Raw genomic sequence first — 10,161 nt, forward strand, 5'->3', positions numbered from 1 at the left:
TCGACTGACCAGTGGTACCCTAACAAAAATAATCAACGTGGTCTTATAAAAATATTAAATTATTTTAACGTAAAATAATAAATTAAAAGTGTTAGAATATGCTAGTTGCTAAATTTTGTCCCAGTAAAGATAATTTTTTAATAAGTTTTTCTTTGAAAATCTGACAAAAAAAGTTGAGAAAGATAAACTAAACAATTAAAAGGTATTAAATTTAAGAGTTTCATGTTTGAAAAGTAACAATAATAGGTATTAGTATCCAACTTATGTTTAACTAGAAAACATCTTAAGTCTTTTATGTTCTGATTAATCCTAAAAAAGCTACGCATTTTAAACAAATAAAAAATTTGAAAAAATCATAACTGTTATTGTAAAAACTTTTTACGCGCAAATACGATTAAAAGCTTTTTATACGATTGTAACTTAAAATGTTATTGAAATGATAGTTTTCAAATACTATAATTATAACATTGATTATTTTTTTCTAAATTAATTTAATATACTAAAACATATCAATTTAGTACTGTAATCTGTCGCTTAGGTGCGAACTGGGTACCAATTTTTTAGCCGAAAAACGCTATGTTCAAAAGAAAAATTTTTTGAAGTTAGAAAAATACAAAAAAGTTATATTTTAAAATAAGTTATAGTGTATTAAGTTTATAAAAAAAAACTAAAGGAATTAGATAGAAGTAATGAACTTGAAAACTGTATATCAAATTCAATATTTAAAACAAACATATTACAGTTTGTTTAATTAACGGAAATAAAGTATAGCGCAACTTAAATTTGCATAGCCCATAATTAAAACATAGGAATATAAAATTTTTTTGGAAGGTGACACAAAATTAAGAAAACGAAAATAATGAACAGTGTAATAAACACTTACATACACCATGGTAGAAAGAAAAGTTTTAAAAGCGATAATAACAAATATAACAAAATAATAAAAAAAGCAAATGAAATTTATTCAGAACTAGATGCTCTTGAAAACAAATCTATTTGTGTAGTTTGTCGTTTGGGTTTGTTAATCGCAAGTTCTTTAAAAATATTTTGAAAGTTTTTAAATGTTTATTGTGTTTAAATAAAATCAAACTTACCTGAGTTTTTCATAAAACTCAAGTACGTATTTCTGATACCTTCAACAGATACGTTTCGTTGTTATGGTGGAAGATTTTATTTTGATGATTTATGATGAAAAGTTATTTTTGTGGGGAATTTTGGAGCAATTATGATTCGTAAACTTTAGTGACTTTTAAAATTTTTCTATTAGGCTTAATGTAGGTAAGTAAGAACCAAAATTTCTTAAGCACGTTTTGTTGGTTGAATATGCACTTTTGCGCTCTGTTCAAAGTGCGTACCTAAGCGGCAAGTAACTTTATTTTTTTATGAGCAGTTTTTTGCTATTTTCTTCGTGTGCTATCATTATTCTTACCATTCCAATATCAACATTTATATTTAATAACTCAAAATCTGATAATAAAGTTTTGACTTATCAAAAACGAAACTTTTCGTTTTCAATTTATGTACAGTTTACTATAAATATTGTAATGTATGCAAACAAAAAAAACAAGAAAAATCTAAACTATGTCATAAGTTTTTTCTGAAGATAATGGAAGTAGCATTTACTGCATATTTAAGTTATAGGTTTATTTATAGAAACAATTAAAACATATTGTGTAACTTTTTTGCATGTTTTTGACTAAAGTATCTTTTTTTTCTAAATCCGTATAACTGTACATTATTTTTGAGTTAAAAGAGAAAAATCATTCAATAAACGGTTGAGTTGATTTTTTTACAGGCATTGGTTGTCTATACCAGTGGTCGGCACGGTGTACACTGGTGCACACTAGTGTACATGAAATTTCTTTTTGGGTGCACGAGACTTTTGGGGTGCATGAAACTTATTTTTGGGTACATGAATTTTTTTTTTGCGCAGAAACTAATTTTTATTTTAATCTTTCTGCATTTAAGACATATTCAACCTTTATATCTAATTGACCATTTTGTTGTTAATAAAACGACCATTTTTGTACTCTCCTAGTTCTTTTCTGTTACATTATGTAAAAATTTTTCCACCCTTTTATTATGACATAAATGAGTTTTTAAATTTGTTTCTACAAATATTTTTATATTTTCGTTGACCATAGTTTTAACTAAATGTTTAAATTTACCATTCAATAAAAAGTACCAAGACTACTGATTGTAAATTGGGGTAGTGGCAATGTATTAAATTAAATTAGTTAGCATTTTAGACCTGGGTGATACAAGTAAAATATTGTTGTAAAAATTAGATCATCGATATTAAAATTTTATTGAAATGGATAGGGTAAACTGGTAAATTTAAAGTTAAGCTTGTTAGCTTTAGTGGCTTTAAACATCGTTGTTTTAAGCTTAATGTAGGTAGTTAAAGACCAAAATTTCCTAGGTACGCACGGCCGGTTGGGTACGCACTTTGAACACAGCACAAAAGTGCGTACTCAACCGGCTGTGCGTACCTAGGAAATTTTGGTCTTTAACTACCTACATTAAGCTTAAAACAACGATGTTTAAAGCCACTAAAGCTAACAAATAGCTGTTAAAGCAAAATTTCCCTAAACAAAAATTTTCATCATATTAACAAAACATATTTTTGAAGGTATATACATACATTATAAGTCTTGAGTATATTTTATTATATTTACCTATTTAAAGATATTTTAAGTTGACAGGTTAATGTATTAAATATTTTATTAGAGATTCGAAGACTAATGAAAATAACTACACTTTAAAACTTATTTTAGCCATATATTTAAAATTATTTAAAAAATTTTAAATAAATAGAAAATTACTTGTAGGTATTAATAAGTTCTATCCGTGTTATTTATATTTTTCAATATATGCTACTATTTAGTTATCGCCCTTTAAATTTTTTCTAAGATTTGAATTTTCAGAATTAAAATAATTTGTGCAAAACAAGCAAATTTTTTTTTTTATAACAAGTCTTTTAGTATGTGCCCTTAATTCAATCATTACTAAACAAATGGGTTTATTTATAATTAATTTTATTACAAGTTTGTGTTTAAAAATTATTTTAATTCAAATCTATTTGTTTGAAAATAAAAGTAGCCCATGAAGACTTTCCTTTAAAAATGTGGTGCACAACTATTCAAATTCAGACAATTCAAATAAAAATAAAAATTAAAGAGCCAATTTATAATTTAATGTATACTTAAAAAAAATACGTATGTAGGTCTTGTTAATATCTATAAGCCATTTTGTATTTTATGCTAAGTTTTGAATATTATTTCAGATATGGCTAAAATAAGTTTTAAATTGTAGGGAATTTTAGTAAATTTTAAATTTTTCAAAAAATATTAAGTATTTTGCAAAAAAAAAAGCTTGTTAATATTTTTAAGACCTACATACATAGCTTTTAACTTTTCAATAATATACTACTTATTGAGATATGGTCTCTTATTTTTTTAATAGTTCAAATTTTTGAAATTTGGAATAATCGAATTTGAATTGTCATGTAATCTTAGAAATGTAGCCCGTGAAAGACTGTTTCTTGAAAATCTGGCCAGTTATTTGTACGAAGCTGCTGACCTCTAATTTTAAACGACAGTTCTTAAAAAATCAAATTAAATTTAGCTGCAAATTAGCATTTAATTGTTTCGAAAAGTAACTAACTTTCTAGTTTATATAAGAATTTTTTTTATAATATCACAACGTATAATTATTTTTAAAATAAAAGATTTGATATTTTTTTCGTAAATAAAACAGATACTTTCGTTTTATTGAATATATTATATTTTAAAGGTATAAAGTTTACTATAAGTAATAAAAACAATTTTTATTTAGTAAGTTTACATTTTTGCAAGTATAAGTAATTCTAATGAAATTTATACTTTTATTTAATTGTTTAATTTTGTAATATATAAATATTTTTTAAAACAGTTAACGAACTTATTTTACTTAATAAATTTATTTCAAATATATTACTTATAAAAAAAAATTTTATAGCTAATTACAAAAGTTTTAATTTAGAGGATTTTTTGAGAAAAAAATTTGCGCACCCCCTGACCAAAATACCACGCTACGCCACTGATGTGTAGTATAAATATTACATTTATTAATGTTTTTTTTTATAGGTAAAAAAATATTTTAAAATATTTAAAATTAATTCTATTGCTTTTTTACTACCTTTTTTAAATGTAATTAATCTAATTATTAATAAGTTTTTTTCTACTTAATACTATGGTAAATAAGTTAATCATAATAGCTCTATTTTTGTAAAAACTGTAAGATAATTACCAAGTAAATACAATTTTTAACTTCTTTTAGTTAAATAAAAGTGACTCAGAACTTTTTTTGATGCAGAAGTGCGTGGTTTTCTATTTTTCTGACTTTTGCATCAAAGTAATTGAAATAATTGACATAAGCGTCTTAGTATTTTTTTTCTGAATTTCGCAGTAAAGGTTTTTTATTGGTGAGAAGCTGGAATCTGATGCTAAAATTGAAAAGTATGCAACTGTTTTTGTAATTGTTGGAACTCACAGATAATTGAAAATTTTGATGAAGAAATGTTGTTTACCATTAATAGCTCAACACGTCACTTCCTTTCAATAATAGTATTTAACTGAAAATGATTTTTAATTATTGTCAGCTGAAGCGACTGTATTTAATAAAGCTATTAGATTTAATTTTGTCAAACTTAAACAATTTTTTTTCGAAAAAGTAATAGTTTAAAGTTATTTAAATTATGAACTAGAAAAGTGCTCTAACTGTAAAAAATAAGTGTTTTTTATTTGTTTAATACTTAAATAATATGAGTGGGTGTCAGAATTGAAGAATAACTCCTCGTCAATTTAGTTTAATAATTTATTAACAATGTAAAATCTGAAAAGAAAACAAGTATAAACATAAACACTAAAATGAGCTATAGTCTAATTATCCTACATCCCCTCCAGCTCATTAAAGATAATAACAAGTTTAAGACAATGACATAGCTCGTCAAGAGGGGATTTAAACAAGTAACAAAAATATTTTACTAAGATGAAACTAAATTTTATGCATTAAAAAAAAACTCAATTGACTTAAACAAAAAACTTTTAAACAAGGGATTTATTTGAAGAAAATCAAAACTGCATTAAAACGCACTAAATAAATCCAAAACAATACAAATTCATGCTATTCCACGCTGAATCCTTCCTGGCTCAGCAATCATCACTATCAGCATAAATTGAACACTCAGCACAAACTTTTGTATAAACAGGAACAAACAGACTTCACTTACGGTGATTTCTACTTTGGAGTACTCCACTTTCAAGCCTCCCTGGCGCATTGAAGTCTTTCAACCTACGCAAAGCAAGCGGCACCTTATTTTTTTTGTGAACTATAGGAGCAGGAATGTACTCTTCCTCAACCTCTTCATGATCCGCTTCAACCTCACTGGTTTTACCACTATTGGCACTGTTGGAATCCTCTGTAATCTCTGTAATCAGGACGTTGAGGACCAACATTGCACTCATGTGAGCTTGGTAGATTACTGCTCCAACCATGGGAAGTTTTTGCTTCAATGCTTGTTGAGGCTGGGTTGTACATCCTTAAAAATTTTCTGTTCCTCCGAGTAAGTCTCCGTGAACCATCAACTCTGACTACATACTGATCATGTGGAAGCACCTCCATTATCACTCCGCTTCTGTCCCATTTACGTGGATGAGTGCCACTCTGGTTCTGTAGTAAACACCTACTGCCAACATAGAGAGGCCGCAAATCCCTGGCTCTTCGGTTAAGTACTTCAGAATTCTTAACAAATCTTGTACGGAGCGCCTCTTCTTTAAGCTTCCATGCTTTTCTCCACATGGGTCGCACATTAGGATTGGAGAATTTGTCAAGTTTGTTCAAGAATGAGAAACTATCTCGCAGCTGACGTCCATATATGATCTCGGCTGGAGACACTTGACAATCGCTATCAGGAGTATTTCTCAGATGGAGCAACGCACTTAAAAACTTGTCATTGTCCAGACTTCCTGAAGCGTCAACATTTGATCTTAGCAACCTTTTTACCTGTTTGACGGCTACTTCCGCTCTGCCGTTTGATCTTGGATAGTAAGCTGAAGATATTCGATGCGTGACATCCCAGGTTTTAAGGAATTCCTTTGTTGCACTGGACGTAAATTCCGGTCCACCATCACTCGATATTTCCTCGGGTACTCCAAACCTGGAAAACAAAACTCGGAGGCACTTAATCAACCCACGCGAACCTGCCTGAGAGGTTCCGCTGGGTGTGGAAAATATTTCCGACCAACCCGACAACCTGTCACCGACTACCAAAAAATTGTTTCCGGCAAACTGGAAAAAATCTGCGAATATTTTTTCAAAAGGGTTTGTAGGAAGATCAGATGCTTCTTGTGGCAATGATGGTTGAGAAGGTGAATTGCGGTTGCAGCTTTGACAATTGGCCCGAATTGCTTCAATGTCTTGTGTAATACCAGGCCAGAAGACAGTCTGTTGGGCACGACTATGCATTGATGTGACTCCTTGGTGCGCCGAGTGTAACTTGTTGAGGACCCGATATCGTAAACTGACGGGGATTACTACTATGTCCTTGTAAAGTATAGCCCCATCACTTAAGTACAATGCATCATCGTATCTAAAATACGCTGACAAAGATTCATCATGTTTCAAGCTTCGACCTTCCTCAATACACCTGAGTTCACTCTTGAAAGAACTTTGTCATTTAGTGTCTCTTCTACAATTTCCTCCTAGTGATTGCCATTGAATGGCATACTTCATTACTCAATGAAGCAATTAGAAGTGATTCGTTAGTCAAATCATTATCATGTGAATTAACTTCATTAATCGAGCTTGGATAACGCGATGCAGCATCTACCGCTAGATTAGTTTTACCTGGCATGTAATGCACTTGAAAAAGCCATGGCAAAGTACGTTGTTTGAGCCTAAAAATGCGCGTGTTGTGAATTTCGTTTAAGGTGCGATCACCAAAAATCTTTACCAGTGGTTTATGATCCGTAACAACCACAAGATCTTTGCAGCCCTTAGTGAAATACTTTGTCTGTTCTAATGACCAAGCAATAGCAAGCGACTCCCCTTCTATGGCAGCATAATTCTTTTCTGCCCCATTCAGAAACCTTGAACCTGCAAGCGTCACTTTCCAGCCGTTGGTGCAGCAATCTGGTAACCGGCTATTGCATTTGCAGTGTTTCTGCATAAGGAAGTAGCCCAATCCTTGCTTTGACCAGTCTGGTCTAAGACAAGTCAGTTACCCAAGATCAAAAATTTGAACACCGCTCTTTATTGCGTCAATGATTATCTCTTTTGATTCATTAAATGATTGGTTTAATTTTTCTGTCCACATAAACTTACATTTTGGACTGAGAAAATCTCTAAACGGTGCCATGACTTTACGAAGTTTGGCATAATTTGCGACTTGATTTATCAGACCAAACCAGCTGCGTATATCTGTGGCAGATTTTGGGGTTGGGAAATTGCGAATGGAATCCAGATATTTGGGCAGAGGTTCTATACGTTCATCAGAAATTCTAAATCCAGCAAAATCAACGGACTTTTGACAAAACTGGAACTTCTTTGGATTTAGAATGATGCCTGCATTGCCAACTTTTGACAGAAAATCTATTGTTCGCCACCAGTGACACTCTAATTCTGAATCAAAAAATATGGTGTCATCAACACACCTCTCCTTTCTTTCAAAATCAGATAAAATAGCTGCAAATCGTCGATTGTAATCATCACTAGATGATACAAAGCCTTGAGGTGCTCTTGTATATCGGAACCTGCCAAACGGAGTGATAAATGTAGTGAGGTGTTTATCACTTTCTCTCAGTGAAACTCCATGATACCCGTTCCATGCATCTGTTACAGTCTTGAACGTTCCCTTTGGAATTCTGCGCGCTAGTTTAAACGGAGTATCTGTAGCGCACGTCTCCCTCTTGCAATACTTGTTAAGTGGTGAGAGATCTACTGTCCTCCTAGGTGACCCATCCTGTTTCCTGGTGACCACCATGCGGTGACACCAGCTTACAGGTTCACCAAATGGGACACGTTCTAAGACACCCAACCTCACATCTCGAATGAGATCTGCTTCAACCTGTTTCTGCCAATGAATTGGCACGTGAGCTGGTAAATGACAAGCACGTGGTTTAGCATCATTCTCCAAATGTATCTCAAGTTGAGGCCCACTCATTTGCTGGAGTAATTTATGTGGACATACATTAAACGTTGAAGCTGCGTACCTTTGTAAGAGCCAATCACGCATTTTGCTCACGTTTGTATTTATTGCCTCAAACGGAAGTTTGTTTGGTCGGTCTGGCACTCTACTCCTTGGCGGGCAATCACAGGTCACATCTTTATGCGAGTCTAGTCTATTCGGATCGTTTTCATTTGAACTTACAGCAACTTCAGAATGCTGATGAGGCAGTTGAGATCTAATGGTGGGAAAATCCTTATTAATAATCAGGAGGTCAACCATGGTTTCATAGGAGAGAAAGAATCCGGTCACTGAATCGCTTACATAAACAATTCCATCACATCTGATAACCTCCTTCTTTGGAGACATTCCGCTGAAAGTCGCTTTAAAAGCCCCTAGAATTTTAATAGGAATTTTATTGGCAGCCCGAATTGTGATGGATACAGGCATTAAATCCTTCTTACAAAAACCAGCCTCCTGAAAGTTTTTCCACCCCCAAAGGTTCGACTGTGCTCCAGTATCAGCTAAAGCACTTACCCATGTAAACTTGTTTGTGCTATGTCTAGCAATCTTTACTGATGCACGATGATGATCAGTCGTTGCCTTGGCATTACGCAAGGACTTCTTGCTGAATATGGTGTTATTCAACATGATTCTTTTACTTGCGTGTAGTGACATTATTTGGGTATCTTGTTGCATAAAATCAGAACGATCAGCTTGGATTTGAACAGCATTAACCCTTTTTGATCGACTACGCCAACAAGATAGACAATATCTGAAAGGCTTTTTATTTTGGTTACCTTTTTCGTTGAAAGGATAGAAAAGTCTTTTACAGTTCTGGCACGGAACATGTTGGGACTTATCTCCTATATTGACACGTCCCTTCTTCTGACGTTAAAAGGAAGAGACTGCAGATATGGTCCGCGAATTCTCAGCTGCATGGCGTCCCATTTATTTACTTTCAATAAAGGAAATTATATCAAATGATGACCTGGATAAGATATCTTCAGTACTGAGAACTTCTCTTTTTATGTCATCATCCCCAACGCCAGCGAGCATCACGTCTTTTATTGCTTCTTCTGTGTAGCTCGTCACATTGCTTTTCCCACAGTCACACTCACTGACTGTAGAGAAATTGCAGGTTTCTGCTTTGCTTCGTACACGTGTGGCAAACGTTCTAAACGGTTCATCATGGTCCTGATGTAGGTTCATAAGTTCTGCTCTCTTTACACCAATAGCAACTTTTATGACTGCAATCGACTCCATCAGTTTAGCAACGTGACTTTCTGATTTGGCCATCAGTCGAGGATCACTTGCTAACATAAGATCGCCAAGTTTGTCCTGCGCACACTGAAAAAGCTGTATGCTTGCGTTTTGATTGCTTATATTCGAACCAATCTTGAATGCCTCCCACCTCCGAATGTTAGCAAGCCATGTCTCTTGGCTGATCCCCCGGTCAACCCTTGGTCGAATCAATTGAGGTGCATTTGGCATTACTCCATTATTGGATAACTCAGAATTTTGCTGATGCTCCACTTTGTGGAGGTTGAGAAGGCTACTCACAACATCACCGGATAGATCTGGCGTCTTGAACTCGCATCCACAAATTGGGCACTTTACTATAACCATTTTACTTTTCTCAATAAAAGAAAGATTTTACATGAAGAATAACTCCTCGTCAATTTAGTTTCATAATTTATTAACAATGTAAAATCTGAAAAGAAAACAAGTATAAACATAAACACTAAAATGAGCTATAGTCTAATTATCCTACAAGAATGGAACAGCGACAAAATGACACGGTGCATCACTTTGGCACGGTGCGTCACTTTGGCACGGCGACAATATGTCACGGTGGGTCACTCTGGCACAGTGCGTCACTTTGGCAGAAAGGGTCACTTTGGCACGGCGACAAAATGACACGGTGGGTCACTCTGGCACGGTGCGTCACTTTG

The sequence above is a fragment of the Thalia democratica genome, chromosome 2 (assembly GCF_965202585.1).
Source record: "Thalia democratica chromosome 2, ktThaDemo2.hap1.1, whole genome shotgun sequence".
NCBI lineage: Eukaryota > Metazoa > Chordata > Thaliacea > Salpida > Salpidae > Thalia > Thalia democratica.